Source organism: Lepidochelys olivacea (assembly GCF_965140295.1).
Source record: "Lepidochelys olivacea isolate rLepOli2 genome assembly, chromosome: 21".
Taxonomy (NCBI): Eukaryota; Metazoa; Chordata; order Testudines; family Cheloniidae; genus Lepidochelys; species Lepidochelys olivacea.
In genome coordinates, this window is record NC_140431.1 from 3743200 (window position 1) to 3763553 (window position 20354).

A 20354-nucleotide genomic window follows, 5' to 3' on the forward strand; every position below is an offset into this window, starting at 1 on the left:
TGAAGCTTTGTGAAGTGGAGAGAGATTGTTTAAATGCATGGCAATGTGCAAATTTTAATTCCAGTGCAAATGGAAATGTGTTTAGAGAGAGCTTGTCTGGAGCAAAATTGTTTAGTGTTGTTGATGTGACTCCTCTGAGCTCATCTGTGAGACCCCTACCACGTCCACATTTAGGTCCCTATTAAACTCTCCCCTCTGCCTTGCTGTTTATAGTGAATCTAATTCATTCATGCATAAATTCCCAGTTGTTGTTCCTCTTACTCCAGTAACTTCTCTCTTCTTGTCTGTCAGTCTTTAGCTTGTGAGCTCCTCAGAGCAGGGGCCACCCTTCTTGAGCGTTTGTAAAGTATGTGGCACATGGGGCCAAATTTTCCCAAAAACACAGGATCAGATTTTCAGGTGGTTGGTATCCACACATTGGGGCCAGATTTTTGGAAGAGTTCCGCTCCCAATTGGGCATCGTAATGAGGGCAAGATTTTCAAAGGTGCCCTGCAGTCAGGAGCTCCCATTGTAACACGTAGGGCCACATTTTCAAAAGAGTTCAGCATCGAACAAAATGAGCAGCTTTGTAAACCTGGCCACTTGTTTTGGTGCCCAAATGGTAACTGAGCAGTGTTTTGGGGGAAAGAAAAAAAAAACAATGGCCTAAGTAGGTGCTACTTAGAAATGTAGAATAACAACAATATGCAATTGAACGTTCTTTGGGGCAGGGGCCAAGTTGCCTTCTTTGTATGGAAATTTTGTAGCAAATTTTGGGTCATACTGCAATGTAAATAGCAATAACTGTGAGATTATTACATTCCCACCCAAAGACAGTTGCATAACTGATAGGTGAGAGTCACCTGCAGGCCAAGCTTCCCATGCCCACCTGTTACTGCTGCAAAAACATACTGGAAGCAGGTTTACTTCTGGATTTTTTTAAAAGCCCATTTGTCTACATTAGGCAAATCCAGCTGAATAAATGCATATTCTCCTTAGAATAGGTATGGATAATTCATAATGGCATATGGCCTGTGTTATTCAGGAGGTCAATTTAGAGGATCACTGTGGTCTCTTCTAGCCTTATAATCTATAAATCTATGAATTATTTCAGTGCATTTCACCTCTTTTTCTCTTGTCCTCTCACAGACTGTGATTTGTTTGGAATTTACCCATTATTCAAAATTAGGATGACCAGATAGCAAGTGTGAAAAATCCGGACAGGGTGTGGGTAGTAATAGGTGCCTATGTAAGAAAAAGACCCAAATATCAGGACTATCCCTATAAAATCAGGACATCTGGTCACCCTATTCAAAATTATTCACCAAATAATTCCCATCAATTATTCTTGGTCTTTATTTAGTTCACTGCGAGTATTGGATATTCAAGATGTAAGCTGTTTTGATTGGGCGCACAGGGTCACATGGCATGTTTCTCTTTCCTGATTGCATGTACATAATTCTCAGCATCAGGGTATTCAGTGTGGCCACCCATGATTACAAATTCAAAATGTGGATGATCTGCAACATTCATTTAAATCGTGCCGTGGCTATAAACATTTCATACAAGTAAATTCATCAGCTGGAATATTCATGACAAATGAAAAAGGAGAAGTATAAATACTATCTCTATGAATTCAATTATGAATTTGACTACATATTTGTGGAAGTTTTGGTTGTTTTTTTGTTTTGTTTGTTTTTTTGCAATATTCACCCAGCTGGAATTTTCCCATATTTTGTCTTGTCCAGTTTTAACTGTCGTTAAGCAATGAAGTTTCTACGACGTCTCTTGTGAGAGGTTTTCACTGTCTAATAAACTTTCACTATTATGGCATTTTTATTGATATTCATCCTCAGTTTTTCCATTGCTCTCTTTTATACTTGTTACAGCTGTCTGAACCAATAAAGGGCAAATTCCCCACTGAATTAAACCACTGCATAGGGTATCAGTCAGCACAGAATTCAGTTCTTGGATACAAAATTAGATCCCTGTTTCATTCCTGTAAAATAAACTGCAAATAAATGTTACCATTTACCAGAACCACTGCCAAATACTGACAATTTGGTGATGGGTGCAGAATGAAAAAATAGAACACAGTTGCACTCTATAACCCCAGTACTTTTAAGCATCAATCCCGTAAAGCTTTCAATGCACATAGTTTAAGTGGAATGAGCTGCCAACACATCATAAAATGGCTGGGTTTACAAAATTTGCTGATAGAAGTATGTCAGAGAAGAAAAGTTCTTCTCCAGATCTATCTCCCAGGCACATTCCACAATTCACCTGGGGAGTAGAAAACCTGTGTGGTCTTGAAGGCTTGTCAGTTTTGACCTCTAAATTTGTCCAATAAATGGAATCGAATTATTTACTTCTTCTGCAGGCTTGAGACATCAAACACAGCAGAGGAAAGCTCAGGGCCACATCTCCTGAAATTGCCCACTGTAAATCCAGTCCACAAACAGGTGGGGAGTAATTACTTGAGGCTACCCCCATCCCCTCAGATTTATTTATGCTTGGTGAAAAACTATGCTATAAAGTAGCTGACTATTCAGGAACAGGAATATAGCTGGGGCTATCACACTTTGCATTCTTAATGTGTCCCATCTCAGGAAAATGAATAGTAGATGGATGCTTTAGTTATTTAATTTTTAGTTCACACAACGTGTATGTCTTTACTTTTCTGCAATGTAGACAAGTCCCCTGCTTTCTTTATTTCTCCCCCATCCCCCATGCACAAAGGGAGAATTTTGTAGCCCTCCTAGATGTGAAAGAATGGAAAAGCCTTATTTGGCCATATGCTGTCTACCTCTTTGCCACTGCAGGATTGTCCCCTACATTCTGGTACATTTTCCTAAAACTGCAGTTGCTGTGAGACCATTCTTTTGTAGGGCTGGCATGCGTGGTATCTGGTTTTGTGCAGAATCCATTGCTGAGAGCACAGCTCAAGGAGTCCCTGGCTCAAAATTATAATGAGCATGTCGACTGCTCGAACCTTCAGAACATTTCCCTGCATGCTTGTTTTCTATGAAGATGGGCATGTGCTGAATCCCAAAGCAGCGAGGGAGAGAAAAACAAAATAATTGCAAACTGAAGGGCAAAGCCTTGGCGACATAATCCGGATGTTCTCTGCACCACCCAGGCATAAATAAATACTCAAATAAGTGAAAGGAAATAACCAGAGAGCAGAAATAATTGTAAAATAAGGTAGCGTTATAGATAAGGATATCTGGAGTGTTTCAAATGATTGGATGTCAGTGGTATTCTCTCAGAGAAGTAATTAAACGATGGTACAGTATTAATATTAGGCTGGGGTTTTCAAACGATCCAAAGGAAATCTTTATCTTCAACTTTTCTACATTGTCCTGGATTCTAAAGTGCTTCAAAGCCTTAAATAACTGATACACAAGGATCACTCCACCCGCCACTGAAATACAGCCACCTCTGGGGAGGAATGGCAAATCTAGCAACACTATATAGTTGTTTAGGACTGTATTCATTGGAAACTGCAAGGGGAAATTAAAGAGTCAAAATACAACTCTTCACATTGGAATTTTTCCAGGACATCAGTTCTGATACCTCCACTCATATAACAAAAGAAATTATATATTTAATTACTACAAATACCGAGGATCTTAATTTTACTCTTCATCCAAAAGTTATCTGTATAGAGGTCAGTCAACTGCTGTTTGCATCCAATATATTCTTTTAAAATGCTTTTCCCTCATAATTGCTCATTTGCAAAATTGAGAGACCTCCCCACCCCCAGATCATATCAACCTCCTTTTACCATCCTCACCCCATCCTGAGTCTCCACAGAAGTTTTGACTTCCTCCCTCACCTCCACATTTAAAAGCAAATATCTTGGGAGTTGGCATTAGTTAACAGAGCTGGTTCTGCAGCTTAGAAATGAAGAATTTTGCTCCTCCATGCTAACATGTTTGGCTATTTTCTTCCTTTGGGGGAATTGGATTTAACAGCAGTCATCATCTTTGACAATCCTTACATCTTTCTGAAAGTCCATTGTTAGTCAGACTGCAGAAGAATAGAGAGGTATCCATCTACTCAGCATAACAATGTATTGCAATCCTGAAGCTGTGAATCTACATTGCGGCAATCAAATCTTTGGTTTGGGTACCCATTCGGGCATCTCAGAGCTCTAGCTCTAAGATTTAGAAATTCACATTTAAAAATTAGGCCCATTGTATTTATTACTCAAAACAGTGTTCAGAGTAACAGCCGTGTTAGTCTGTATTCGCAAAAAGAAAAGGAGTACTTGTGGCACCTTAGAGACTAACCAATTTATTAGAGCATAAGCTTTCGTGAGCTACAGCTCACTTCATCAGATGCATATTGTGGAAACTGCAGCAGACTTTATATATACACAGAGAATATGAACCAATACCTCCTCCCACCCCACTGTCCTGCTGGTAATAGCTTATCTAAAGTGATCATCAGGTGGGCCATTTCCAGCACAAATCCAGGTTTTCTCACCCTCCACCCCCCCCACACAAATTCACTCTCCTGCTGGTGATAGCCCATCCAAAGTGACAACTCTTTACACAATGTGCATGACAATCAAGTTGGGCTATTTCCTGCACAAATCCAGGTTTTCTCACATCCCCCCACCCCCATACACACACAAACTCACTCTCCTACTGGTAATAGCTCATCCAAACTGACCACTCTTCAAGTTTAAATCCAAGTTAAACCAGAACATGGGGGTGGGGGGGATGTGAGAAAACCTGGATTTGTGCAGGAAATAGCCCAACTTGATTGTCATGCACATTGTGTAAAGAGTTGTCACTTTGGATGGGCTATCACCAGCAGGAGAGTGAATTTGTGGGGCGGGGTGGAGGGTGAGAAAACCTGGATTTGTGCTGGAAATGGCCCACCTGATGATCACTTTAGATAAGCTATTACCAGCAGGACAGTGGGGTGGGAGGAGGTATTGGTTCATATTCTCTGTGTATATATAAAGTCTGCTGCAGTTTCCACGATATGCATCTGATGAAGTGAGCTGTAGCTCACGAAAGCTTATGCTCTAATAAATTGGTTAGTCTCTAAGGTGCCACAAGTACTCCTTTTCTTTTTTCAAAACAGTGTGAAATTTGCAATGGAATAATCACCACCAGGAAAACTGATGCAGAATATTCTGACAGTAAAAGTATCAGGCAGTGGTTCGTTATGCATGAAAAAAAAATCCAACTTTTCTTAATTTTTTTTTTAAATGGTCCCAGACAAGTTCATCTCAAGCTTGGGATACTTGTCTGACAGTGGAGAATGTGCTTTATAAGAACCCTTTAATTTATCTGTAATACTTACTCTTTAAGACTTGTGCCTAGCTTCTGCACTATTAATGCTAACAGGAATTCTCTGTGTGTTGATAGGGAGGGTAGTGCACTATAATAGTGAACATCTTGTGACTCTCGTGCCTTTCTTATCAGTGTCAGCTATTCTGTGAACTTCTCTTAGGCCTTGTCTACATACAAAATTGCCCCACTTTAGTTTAAAAGGTGCAAAATCTTGTGTGGATGCTATTAAGGTTTGGGGTTTTCAGCTTTTTCATCTCCTACCCCCCCCCCCCCGCCGCAACCCTTGGATCCCATTTTCCAGTTGCCAAATGATAAAATGGGGAAAGGGTAATGACCCCCCAAAATTGTCATTCCCCCCCAATTTTATTGCCAAAAAATCAGGAAGTATTGAAAAAGTGCAATATTCGATCAAAAGGTTTGGGGTGTTTTTGGGGGGGCGGGGGTGGTGGTGATTTTTTGTTAAAAACAGATTTTGGATCAAAAATGTTGACTAGCTCCATTATTACCTTCTTCTAAGGCGTCATTCATCTAAGATGCTACTGAAAGGGGCAGCAAGCTATAACCTGCATGTTTTGCACCATTCCTTCTAGGTGTCATGTCCTTGTTTCAACAGAGCCCTCTGGGTTTGTTAAATGATGCCGGTGACACATCATATTAGCAGTATATTTCCCACCAATGTATAGAGGATGGCAAACCAAAACTAAGTTTAATAGCATGCCTGGGGGATGCTGAGACACTTGAAAGGATCTTTTTGCTTTTGCAGTAAAGTGGAAAATTGGAAACTTTGCTGTTCCCTCCACAATATTGTTAAGTCTGGCTGCCACAGGTTCCAAGCACATCCTACGAAGCATGAAATACTAGCTAGCTGGTTCAAGACCTGCTAAAGGGTATTCCCCATCATTGCTTCCTGGTTTAACAAATAGAAGGGATGGTCTTTTTTTGTTTCTATACGTAGAGAAACAACTAAAAACTAATGTTTCTGTGACCCAAGGCCTATGAAAAAGGACCGATGTTAAATGGGCGCAATTGAAAATGACGTGTTTTGAATAAATTAAAAATTGAAAGCCTAAAATTGCTTCTGCCTTGTCCACATCTAACAGGCATAATCCTCTGACTTTACCAGCATTGCTAAGGTCGTACAGCCCTGCAAGCAGGGATGCAGTTATACCGACCTAGAAGTGCTTATATTGGCATCACTAATTCCTGTAAGGGAAGGGGGTATGTGCTATACTGGTATAAGTGCATCCATGCTAGGGGTTGTACCAGAGTAAATATTTTGATTTTAAAACTGCACTCATAGTCCACTTAATTGTGCCAGAACAAATCCTATGGGTAGACCAGAGTTCTAAGCCTAGTGTGTCAGCCTGCTCTGCAATCCCAAACCACCTTCAGGGGAAAGGAGGCAATATGGGTAACAATTTCATTGACTGGGTTAAGGAGCTCAGAAAGGACTGTCATGAAGGAAAGAGAGAAAAAATCTTCAAGCAAAACAATTAAGGATCAGTTGCAACTTAACTGTAGGACAGTGCCCTGGGTTCAAAAGGTGCTGGGTCTTTTCCTTTTCTGTAACTGAAGATAAGTCAGAATGACCATGTTTAATTATTTACAGATTCCTTGTATTTTTTGTCTCTGCAAGAACATGATGATTGAAGTTTATGATAATGCTCCAATTGCCCTTTTAGGACAGTACTCTGTCATTTACTGCAGTGTTTGTAGGACTGCAGCAGAATAAAATGATTAAAATGCAAAATTCAATGTTGCTTCTGTATCTCTCTCTGGCTTTCTCACATTCCTGTAATAACAATCACTGTGCATAGCTCAGCACTGTGAGCAACCCTACAAAAACAAACTAATGATGTGTTATGCAACAAACTCCCATCTAGACTATAGCCCAACATTCACGAGTCACCCTCAAATAAGCAATCAGACTAATAAGCAATCCTGAAATCCGTAGGAATAGCTCAGACTTCATGCCATGAGTAAGTTACAACAGTAAACCAGTTAGCCCAGCTCAGACCTTAATCAATGAACCTAGAATGACAAGAGACATGTTCATTCAGACCAACATTCATAAGAAACCTCACCAGAACAAACCAGCCCCAATGCTCATGAGTTACTCCCCAATAAAAATCCACCATACCCACTTTGGTCTTCATGCTTTACCCACTAACAAGAATTCAGTGTGCACAGTCCTGCAGACAAGACCAATTGACCAATAATTTAAAAACAAAACCATAAAGCTGACACCTGTGGACTGGAGGCACCCAAATACTGATAGGATTCAACACAGATTTCAGTTTTGAGCTTGCAAAGTGAAGACAAAAATCCCAATATCCACCCTGACAGCAAGTGTTCTTTTAAGCAGAAAAGATGAGATTTCTGGCTTGACGGTGATATTTCCCCTCCCCCGCTGCCCCCCAACGCTCCTGGAGAAGGTTACCCTGAAGAAGTTGCATGCTTGAGTAAACTGATCCCACTTACCAACTTTTGCAGCTTGCTACAAACTAGGTATTGGAATTTTAATGCCTAAGCTATGTCTCTGAAAATACCATTTGGAATTGTATAAGCTTCCAGTCTGGGGAGTCCTGTATCGCTCTGGTATGCAGCTGGGATTGTTTAAGAGCACTGCCTGCTTCTTCCAAAACACAAACAGGCTAGTCTGCAATATACTTCCAATCAAATAAAATAAATAACCAGGGAAATATTGAGCTGAAGAAAGAGAATATTTCAGGAACTTGATGTAACTGAAGCATATATAATATATATATATATGTCGGTGTTGTTCTTTTTACTTTTTAAAAACACACATACAGAGAAAAAAATGGCACATACTGAAGAATTAGATTATTTAGAAAGACATTGCCTGCAATATATGGAGGCAATATTACATTTTCCAATCTGCTCTTTAGCGCAGCACTGATGAAGTTAGATAACACAATAATAGGCACCTTAGACATTGGATAGCTACTGTAGGTTAAGGAGACAGCCAAATAGCTAGATTGTCAAACAGTCTGTAGACTGAAGGCATGATTTTGTTTACTGGGAGAGTCATGAGTAATAAACCTGGGTGTCTTTCAAAACTGATTCTGAACTCATGCTGGCTGTAAATCAGCAGTATCTCTACTGAAAGCAACTGGGTTACACTGGTGTGAATCTGTGGCGATGGGTGAAGTTGGCCCAGTATATACATAGAGGTCTGATTTTTTTCACATGTGTGTGCCTAAAGATAGGCAGCTAGGAGTGGAAAGAGATGTAGGCACCCAGCTCCCACTGATTTTTAATCATGCTCATCGATGTTATTGAAAATCAAACCTCTAAATCTATATTTGGGTGCCTAAGGTAAGTGTTCTGATTTCCAAGATTGCCTGAACACCCTCAAGACAGTACTAGATGCAGATGCTCAGCACCTCTGAACACAAAGCTATTTATTTAGGAGCAGGTCTACGGATGTAGGAGTCTAACTTTGGGCTACTCCCCTTGAAGATTATAGACATAGTGTTCCTGTTAATACTGTGCTTGCAGCTAGACCCCACACCCCATTGTACAAGGTGCTGTAAAAACATATATAAGTGAACACACATTTTCAGTCAAAGAAATGTATATTTGCTTTTTACAAACAAACAAAAGATTGAAAGCAAGAACTTCTCTGTTTAAATGTTTGCACTGTGCTCCCTGTACTAAAATTAAAATTTGAAAAAGTTGTTGGATTTCAGTTTCCTTCCTGTTACCAGCCCCCTTCTCCCCCTTCCTCCCCACCCCCCCAAAAGAGGCTACACTTGTTCAGTCCTGCTCAGTGTGTGAATACAACAGTATGGAATATTTGATTTCACAGTTAAACTACTCCTCTCCCCCAAACCAACTTTGCAGACAGCAGGCTAATGCACAAACATAATGGCAATTAGTAAACTGGATGTTGCAATCTGAGGGGTTGACTTTACAGTTTCAGAAGCAGCTAAGTCTAATGAATCTTGCCATGTTCATGCTTAGGGCAGTGGTTCTTAACCAGGGGTACATGTACTTCTAGGGATACACAGAGGTCTTCCAGGGGGTAAATCAACTCATCTAGATATTTGCCTAGTTTTACAACAGGCTACATAAAAAGCACTAGCAAAGTCAGTAAAAAAACCCTACAATTTCATACAGACAATGACTTGTTCATACTGCTCTGTATACTGGAATGTAAGCAAAATGTTTATATTCCAATCGATTTATTTTATAGTTACATGGTGAAAATGAGAAAGGAAGCAATTTTCGGTACTAGTGTGCTGTTACACTTTTGTATTCTTATGTCCGATTTTTGTAAGCAATTAGTTTTTAAGTTAGGTGATACTTGGGGGTACGCAAGACAAATCAGACTCCTGAAAGGGGCACAATTGTCTGGAAAGATTGAGAGACACTGGCTTAGGGTAACGAAGGCAACACTACTGACCTCTCTGACATTATTTGCAGACAGAGCTCTCCCCCAGTTTTTGTAATTAATCTATTTGCAATTTCACATGCAGTGGGCTTTATTTCCTACAGCAACACTTTTGCTACTTCTGACATGTGCCAGCACGTTCCTTCTTAAAAATAAACTTTTATTTGTTGTCATTTTAGGCAGGGAACTCTTCTTCCTGTAACAACTCTTGGACATCCCAAATGGAGGGGATGTGGCAACATGTGTATGATGAGAGTCTACAGCGGGGATGGGCTGACAGGTGCCAGTAAGGGTTCTATAAAATGGTTAAAAATAGGCATGCATCATGTCTTGGTACTATTCCCTTCTTATGCCAGTGGAGCCTTTGGAACAGCCAAAGGAGGGCATAGTCTCTGTTGGGTATGGAGGAGAAGGATAGTCCCATGGGGTGGTGGAGTCCACCATGCATTTGTGGTGGGTTTCACTTGTGTGGGAACAGGACTTGGGAGTTTAGTATGAGCTGTGTGGATTGCCAGCGATGAGGACATATTCAGTAATGCTTGGAGACATGCACCTTCCTATAATCTCTCTGTGATCTGATTTAAGGAACTCCCAGTGCCTAAGGGCCCAAAGGTGTGCATTTGTGTCCCTCTCTCCTAAAACAGATGTTAGCTATTTCTTTTAGTACTCCTCACACTGGTGATGGGAAAGCTCTTCTGTGTCTCTCCAGAAAATGGATGGAAGGGAGAATCTGCTGGTGGATTTCAAACCTCCAAAGTTTATAGTCTAATATATATACATACTACCAATCAGGATGCTCAGAAAAATTCAGTCGGACCAAATGCAGTGCCAAATATTTGGTAATGAGATGTACTTAAATAGTTGCATGCACACTTATGCACAAATTCAACACTGGTATAAGCAGGCACCTCTCCACTGATGCTAAATTTTCTCCACAGAGTAATAACCTAATACTGAAGTAATGAACCTAATAACTTTTGCCCTTTCTTTGCTGGGCTGGATTCCTAATGGTGAGTCCAGCCATTAAGCATCCCCTGAATTACCCAGTCCCCTTACATCGGAGCTGCTCTTTTGGGTGGAATTTATCCCTGTGCAGAAAGTGAGCACAAGGCCTATGCACCACCCAGTACTCAAAAACAGGGCTTAAATGAGCCACAAGTCGAGTATAAGAATTGTGCTGGCCCATCCTTCACTCAAGAGCAACCATGTTGTTGCAACAACGACAAGTCGATTACTGAATTGCAGGGTGACAAAACAGGAGCACTGGCATGAGAAAATGTACCCATGATATTGTTTCCTAGGGAACATGTACTTTTCTGTGAAGTAATGTGAATCATCATATGGGGACTGTGCAATCGTGCGTGTATGCACGCATGTGTCCCTGCTTCCAGGACATTCTAATAATCGCCCTGAATTATGTCCTTTTAAAACACAATGCTAACGAAGTTTAATTTCATGCCTTTTGTACAATCTCATGCCGGGTCATGGCATCCGCAGTTCTTTTCAGACTATTGTTATTCCATAGGGCATGTCCAGAGGAAGAACTTGTCACTAGTGAGGGAGAAAGGTGAAAAAGTTCCATTTAGTGTGGTTAAGCATCCGCAATTTCATAGGCTTATCTGAAACTTTTTTCTGCATCACTTCGGATCCTGGAAAATAGACTGGAAATCTCAAGAAATCAAGTTTCCTTGTGAGGATTTTTTGTACTTGGCTTGAGCTGAGTTGGGCAACTACAAATGGTCTTTCTGCCAGGATTTATTTTGTATTTTTGCTTCTTGCACGAACAAAAACCAGGGAGCCTAGAAGTGTGTGAAGATAAAAAGCAGAAGCGACATTTTCTGGAGCCATTAGTCACTAATTGCACTGCTGCCTGATATTCTCTGCGCATGGAGCCTTTCTGCTCCTCTGACCATGGATGCAGTAGAGCAAAGATATCCTTGCTGAAGTGACCACGTTGAGTATGTTGTGTTCAGCTGGGAAGCAGATAATAGTAAAAAAATCCTGATTCAATTCAGTTTCTTTTCAAGTCAGATCCAGACTGATCTCCCCTCTCCCTTGGAACATTACTTCCTGTCTGTGGCACCCCCCTCAACATTCTGAGTTATTTTTTGTGGGGGAGCCTATGTTCCATGTGTCTATTTCCTGCCCATCAAACAGTGACAAATCTTCCTGTAAGCCTGCTCCCTGTATCTGTCCTAGCATGCTGAGCAGCAAATCTTCAGCTAACTCTTGGCTGTCTATCTGCAACATGAAGTGTTATTGTGAGTAAGCCAAGTCCTTCCCTTCAGCAGACATGAAGACACATGCTGGCTTATCTGAGCAGCACTTCCAAAGACACGCCTTTGGGAACGCTCCGTTCTTTTGCTTCGTTCAGCTTTGCATTGTCTCAACTTGTTCTGTGGTACTCTCTAGAATAATGAAAATACACCTTTGTGTGAAAAGAGGAGCATGTTCAAGCTTGGAGCAAATAAAGCTGCATTGGTTGTAGCAAGGGACCTTCAGCCCCCTTTCAGCGTGCTGGATATATCTGCTTAGGAAAACCTAGGAAAGGTGGTGAAAATCAAAGTTAGGAAAAGCACTCTGTACTGTGTACTCATGTGCAGAAGTGTGTGTGGTACAGGGAACACCCAGATTATCTCATGTGATATCTAAATAAATAATTCTGTTTTGAGGCTTCATTCTTCTCGTATGACTAAGCATCCTGTAGCCAGAGTTTGGGTGCATACAAATGGGAGTGGTGACTGGCAACCACATTTCTGGGATACCGTGGAAGTTTAAAGCTTGCTGGTGTCTCGTGGGAAAAATGCTTTTCTACTGTAGTGGGTCAACAAGAGACCGCTCCATGATACTCGCGCCAGTGGCAAGGGAACTGACCTGGTTTTCAGGAAGCCCCCATGGCCCACCCATATCTTGGTTATTACCTGCAGGAAAAACGCAGCCACCGCTACATATGCCTTGGAGCGGCGGGGGTATCAGCCACCATTGGGATGGCTTATGGAAGCCAATACAGTGGAGCTGGAAGTAGTATACAACATACTAAAAGGGAAGAAGAAAATTGCATCCATCTGAAGTAAGGGTCTGTAGGCAAACTATAATTAGCTAGTTGACATAAGGTAACACACTCCTGCTCTTATGAACGTTGCCATGTTATCTTCAGTGACCATGAGTGATCACTGTGGGGGATGTGGAGGTGGCCGTAGTATTTTGTGAATATTATATATTCCGTCTCTCTGATTATTATTGTGTGACTGGCTACATGATTACCAGGGGGATAATTCCAGTAGGGGCTGACCTCCACAAAGGCAGCAAGGCAGACAAACATTTACTAATACTTAAAAGATAATGCAGGAAACCAATGGCTTTGAAGTCTATCACTGACTACAGCTGTGCAAACAACTGGTTTCTTGGTCTGGTGATTGAACCAAAATATTGGTGAAAAAAATGTTTCAGGCCATCCCAGAATGAATTTTATTTCAAACTTTTTGGCAAACTTTTTTTTTTAAATTGAGGGTGGGTGTTTTTTTACCTTTTTAAAAACCAAAGTGAAGTGAAATTCAAATTGAAACGTCATTCTGAATTAAAAAATCAAAAATGTTTCATTATGAAAATGTCAAACCAGCTCATTTGGATTTTTTCTGAAGTTTTTGTTTGTTTTTTTTATCAAACAATTTGGCAAATTTAACACAAATCTGCAAAAATGTTTGTCAACCCAAATGTGCATTTCTCAGCCAAAGAATGTAATATTTCTCAGCTAAAGAATGTAAACTTTCACCCCGCTCTGTCCTCACTCCCTCTATATGGCCATTATAAACCAGTTTGACCAAGTTCAAGAGACCCAGGGCAGACAATTTTGAGAGTGATAAAAGGCCCTGAAGCACAAGGGGAGGGAGACAAAGGGACTGCAGGGAAGCAGACTGAAACCCAGTCCCAGAAGTGGGGGTGCTAGGCTTCCCTAAGCTATAGGTAAGACAGTTATGGGTGCAGGCTGTTTGTTGTATTAACCCCTTTGCTTTTCTCATGCTTTGCTCCTACAGTTGAGATGAAACAATACCTTGTTTTGAAAACACAGTTTTGGCTCACTGTACACTGGTCACATCTCCCAAAGGGAAGACTTTCAGGGCTGGAACCCAGTTGGGCCTGCTGAGGAATCACAATTGATGCACAGGGTGGTGTGCTGAGACCCACAGTAAGAGCGAGAGAATCACAGGATTCCACCCAGAGAGAGGTGATGGTACAGAGCCTGTCACCTTGTTGCGGTCACACTTGGAGAGACCAGAGAGGGTCAAAGGTACAAATAAATCTGAACTGTGACAGTCAGGACCTTGCTATTCATCACTTCTGAAAGATGGACCCTCCAGCAACGCAGTACCCCCTTAGAACACTGGTATTGTACTGATTCAGAGAAAAACACTATACTCCAAGTCACCAATAACCTAGATTTTCTCCTTTACATTCACCAGCTAGCACCTGGATTCCCCCTTGGCTGTCTCCCATCCCAGTACTGACCAGACCTGACCTTATTTACCATGCTTGTACCTGCATAAATACCCAGTGCATTTTGAGACCTAACACCATGGCCCATCTTTATTATTGCACCTTTTACATTTTGGCCAAACATATACCAATTGGTTTTGGTATAGAAGTTTTTTTTCCTTTTAAAGAATGGTGTCAAGTTGTCAACTAAGGTAAATAAGAGACTAGGGCTCTCATTCAGCACAGAACTTAAGCACATGCTTTAGCTTGATTTAAAATTTTCAACACTTTCTCCCATGATACCCCCCACACCTGGGAGGAGCTCCCTGCAAACATCCTCCATGATACTTCATTATCCACCTTCAAATCCCTTCTTAAAACTCTCCTTTGCCATAAGGCCTACAAAAAGCTTGACAGCAGGGAGATAGACTGCCAGTGTGCTGTGACCACAGCTTCTCACGATGATCAGTATTGTCTCATTGTTGACTTATGCTCTGTCCACATCCATCTGTTGTCTCTTGTCTTATAATTAGATTGTAACTCCTTGGGGCAGAGGCTGACATTTTGGTCTCTGTTTGTACAGCATCCAGTGCAATGTAGTTCTGATTCATGAGTAGGGTTTCTAGGTGCTGTGGTCATACCCACTGTTCCTTCTAAGCTGTGCACGTGTGCGTGTGCACACAGACCCTAACCCCCGCGCACACAGCGAAACACCGCGAGCACAAAAATGTGCACAGAAGCACAACAATTTACACAGAGGAAATTTTTTGCGCACATGGCCTGTCAAAAATTAGAGGGAACTTTGTTCATACCAATCAAATAATAAGTCAGGACACTGAGGCCTGGTCTACACACAGGTTTTGTACTGATTTAACTATTTTAGTTAGAGGTATGATTTATTTTATTAAAATAATTAAATCAGTACAGCCCCTAGGGTGGGTGCATTCATATCGTTATAAAAGTGCCTTCTACCAGCATAGGCTATTGCCCTAAATTTACAAAAATAGATATTCCAGTATAAATGCCATTGCACTGATATAACTATATCCACACTGGGGGGTTGTACTGCTTTAATGATACTGGTTTCAAACTGATAAGGTGGCACAACAACTGTGTAGAGAAGCCCTAAAGCACAGCCTTAACATGTTAAAGCACTTTGCTGAATCACTCTCAAATGTGCCACACCTATTAACAGTAACCAAATAGGTGGCTGATTTGCTGGTGCCTTCTGTCTCTCTATGGTGTTTGGGCTCCATTTTTCTTTTCCCCCTCATCTGATGCTGCACCCTCTGTGGGATGCATAGGTTTAGGGGATATACACTCAAAGCATATGGACTGCATATATAACTTTGTCCATACCCTGGGAAAAAAAACATTTAAGAACTGCAAGCTACTCTGTTTGCAAATGCCAGGATGAATCATTCCACCACAAGGATTCCTTCGGCTGATCTTATTCTGCATTTTTTTTTACAGTTGCAATGCATATTTCCATGTGCTCCTTTGTAAGGTGACATCCCAGTGCGGGATTTTGGTGGTGAGAATTATAATGAGATAAAGGATGAGACGAGACTTAGGTTTGATTAGAATCTTTTTGCCTTTTTTAAAAATTGAAGACTTCTAACTCTCAGCAAAATCCCCACCTCATGAGATTGTGCTTTACATGTTGCCAGTTTGCAAGCCCATTCTGCCTTGATATAAAGGGGTTTTATTTGTAATCCCAGCTTGCCAATGTTCTATTAATGATTTAGAATCAGATGTTAGCTTGCATTTCCAGACAGATTATCTTGTTTTTCATGTTCTAACTGAGAAGTAATTTATTTTTTTTTTATGTGTAAGGGACCAATATTAAATATAAATATACATACTGCTTCCCCGAGCCTCTCATTGCTGCTCTGCACCAGACTGCAAATGGAGATATTTCACAATTAAAAGCCTCTCATTTCATTTCATTTCATTTTTTTTTAAATTGACTTTCGTTCATGCACGTTGGAAAATGCTGCCTTGATAGCTCTGAGGAACAGAGTCCTTCATTTGGACCCAGAACATGCAGGGGAAGGTTTTCAAAAGTTCCCAATACTCAGCAGCTCCCACGGAGAACAGTGGAGAATTTCCCCTCTCCTGCATTGAGAGCAATGGAGATTTTTCTTCTTCCATGTGAGCATTCTCCTCTTCCCCCACTTGAGAACAATAGTGAATCCCTTCACTGAGAACAGCAGAGAATTCTTCCCGCCCCTCATTGAGAACAAGAGAATTCCCCACTGTCCCAGTAAGAACAACTGTGAAACCTGAGCTGCCTAATGTTGAGTTCTGTAGGCCTGTACAACACAGACAGAAGCAAGGGAATTTACCCCACTTGGACTGCAGCCCCTTTGTAATGGCTAGACCAGGGCAAAGGGGCCACAGAGGTTATACCCTGGCACAGAAGGCCCCTACAGGAGCCATGGAGGCAGCACCACCAGCTATATGCCCTTCTTCTAAAAAATCCATACAGGCTGTTGCAGCAGGGTTAGGGTAAGTCACCTCCTTTCTGTCCCTGGGGCAGGGCCAGCCCTGGATCTGACCTAATTCTGACCTCATTAACAACTGGTGTAAATCCTTTCCCCCTCTCTGGGGTTATTGCCAATTTAAACCAGTATAAGCAAGAGAAGAATCAGGCCAAAACAATACAAACATTCTGGCACCAACCCTGCCTTGCAAGCGTGAGAGGGGAAGTCAGTCACCAGAGGCCTGATTCTGATCTCTCTTATGTTGGTGTAACTCAGCAGTGATTCCACTAAAGTATTTGGTGCTACATGGTGTAAATCCAGAGTTAGATCAGAATGAGGCCCTGGATTCTCTCTTGAGGCTGTCAGCAAGATGTGATCCTGGATTTTGTATCTAGTGGGATTTGGATTCAGACCCCCTTCCAAATCTTCTCACATATGTCACAACAGAACCATCAGGTGGTAGCACTAATTTCCAATTACTGCTGATCTTACCTGATTTGAACCAGTGATCTAGTGGTGGCAGGATCTATCTGTCTGTCTGTCCAGGTTTTTATAGGGTTGCCCTTCACTGAGCACCTTCCACGAAATCGTAAACCCCCTCCCACAAAGTTGTCTGTTATTTTCGGAGCCAAATCAGTTATTAAAGAAGAGGGTGTGCACATAAAAATGCATAAATTCATGTGCAGATCCCTTCATCTGTAATTGCCATGAGGTCTCCCTTCAGTTTATTTCATCTTCAGAGTATTTGCCACCCATTGTGCAACAGTTTTCCCTCCTCCAAAACTCCTTTGAATCCAGCCAACTCAAGGTGCCACTATTCATACAGTTGCCCATCCCTAAAATCCAGCAGAGAAATAAAACAGCCTTTGAATTAATTCCCTTCTTTGTCTAGGCAGTGAACATGAAAGGACACGCTTTGCCCTGAAATTACTGTAGAGAAGGCAGCAGGCACAGCCTGGGGAAGCTGACATCACTCACTGTCTTAAAGGTGTATTCAGTTTCACAATCTCACGCAAACCATTCTCTGTCTGTACTTGCGAAACCTTACAAGGTCACAGGATTTGGGAAGCTGTTCTGTGAAGGTAAATGAAATCAGGCCCATAGGAAACCACATTTAGGTTATTTACAGCATTGTCACTCTCTGTGTGGAACACTGTATCTGCCCATTGGTGTGCAAAACTAGTCTACATGAGGTGGGCTCATTATCTCTCCTTGTGCCCAAACTGCTGAAGAAAGCATGTAAGGACTGCAGCATTCCCTGCCCAGATGGGAGGCAATGGAATAATGTTTGGTAATAGCTTCTGAGCTCACATGACTGAGTTGGAAGACGCAAACGGGCTATCGGGAAGTTTAGACTTGAAATTAGACGAAGGTTTCTAACCATCAGAGGAGTGAAGTTCTGGAACAGCCTTCCAAGGGAAGCAGTGGGGGCACAAGATATATCTGACTTCAAGATTAAGCTTGATAAGTTTATGGAAGGGATGATATGATGGGATAGCCTAATTTTGGCAATTAATTGAACTTTGACTAATAGCAGTAGATATGTCCAATGGCCTGTGATGGGATGTTAGATGGGGTGGGATCGGAGTTACTACAGAGAAATTCTTTCCTGGGTGTCTGACTGGTGAGTCTTGCCCACATGCTCATGCTTTAGCTGACCACCATATTTGGGGTCGGGAAGGAATTTTCCTCCAGGGCAGATTGGCAGAGGCCATGGGGTTTTTTTGCCTTCCTCTGCAGTGTGGGGCATGGGTCATTTGCTGGAGGATTCTCTGCACCTCAAAGTCTTTAAATCACGATTTGAGGATTTCAATAGCTCAGACATAGGTTAGAGGTTTATTACAGGAGTGGGTGAGTGAGATTCTGTGGCCTGCGTTGTGCAAGAGATCAGACTTGATGATCATAATGGTCCCTTCTGACCTTAAAGTCTATGATTCTATGTCCTGCACTTGGCATTCTCGCTGACATCAGTGGTTCACACGTGCAACATGTGCAGAACACACAACAAAGCCTTTAGCAACGGTTACTCTGGGCTTAGAATAAACAGGGGATGCTTTAGGTCAGTGTTACCTTGGCTACATGTACTGAGGGGTGAGTCAGGTGAACCCATTTCTTATTTATTTACAGTATCTGGGTTTCTACTTCTGAGGAAAACCTGGGTAGGGAATATACAATCCTTTTATTTCGTCATTGTTCGTATAATGTATGTTAGAGGCATCTGGAGCCTTGGGTCCCAGTTCAGAAAAGCACTTAAACATGTGCTTGCTTAACAGAAAGCTCATTCTAAAGTGCCATTGAAGTCAAAGAGAGAGAGCACATTTCTGGAGTTAAGTGCACACTTAAGTACTTTGCTGGTTAGAGATGAACTGTTGAATCAGAGCCTTCAGTAGAGCCTCCTTTTCATTTTTGAGTTTATCCAAACAAATATGTAAACTATTTGTTCAAGAGAAAACTCTTCAGAACTAATTCAAATTAATAATTTTTTTAAAAAAAAGAAACTATTGGAAGCCTCTAGTTTTGCCAAATATTAAAAAAAAAAAAATTAAGAGATGCATATAACTTTCCATTGCACAGACCACAGCGCAGCATGATGTTATGCAGTGTAGTTGCTATAACATTGTTCTATAGCTCTGTTTTTATTTTCCTTGAGTGCTGGGAGGGGGTAATGTTTTTTAAGGGATTCAGTTTCATTTGTATTTTTACTTCGCAGTCTGAGACTAGGGCCTGGCTCCACGGCTGGTGTAAATCAGCCTACTTCCATTGAAGTAAACTGATTTTCACCAGCTGAGGGTCTATTCCTTGATGTGGGGAAGGGAAGCAGGTGGATGCAATTTCTCTAAATTTCCACTCAAGCTGTACATGCCTGGAGCACCAGAAACTGAACAGCACTTTCCCTAAGAGTAAAAAAAGATATTAACTTCATATTTGTGTGAGTGCTTCACTGCTCTCCCTTTTGACTTGATCATCTCATCTAGCCACAGGCTGTCTCTGGCAATGACTTTGTCTCCCTGATAAAATTAAAAATCATTTTTGATTTGTATCTTTTTAATAAAGGCCTCTCCTCTTTAAGGGGTGATGTGGTGATGAGCAGCCTGGCTTGGAGATTGAGTTTCCTTGATTTGAATTTCTCTTTGTACATTCCTGTTAAAAAGAAAAGGAGTACTTGTAACTGTAAAACAGAGTGAAACTTTCAGAACTGGCTGCAATTTCAGTACAAAGCCATCTGGTTTGAAGATTTGCTACAAACTTTGGGTTGAATTTGAGGCCCAATTCCAAGCGAGACTAGGCTAGACATGTGGCAGTTCTTCAGATTAATTTGAGAAATACATTTTATTCTTGAAGTTTTAATGTAGGAAAGGGGGGAGGAGTTGATTGGGAAACATATGGGACGAAATCCACTGCTAGTTGAAAATTAGCATACCTTCATTGCAGTCAATGTTGCAATGGTATTTGAAGGGCTAGGCCTTGTCTCAAACTATAAATGTCTTCAAGATAATATATAAATGAAGGAAGGGAGCAGGACAGGCAGCAATGAGCTGGAGGAAAGAAGGAATGATTCTATGTTTCAGACTAAACACGTAGATACACACACCCCCACCTTTCCCTCCCATTTTATTTTCCTGGCTTACGTGAAGTGCTTACCTAGTTTTTGTTTGCAATGCAACAGAAAATTCCAATCCTGCAGC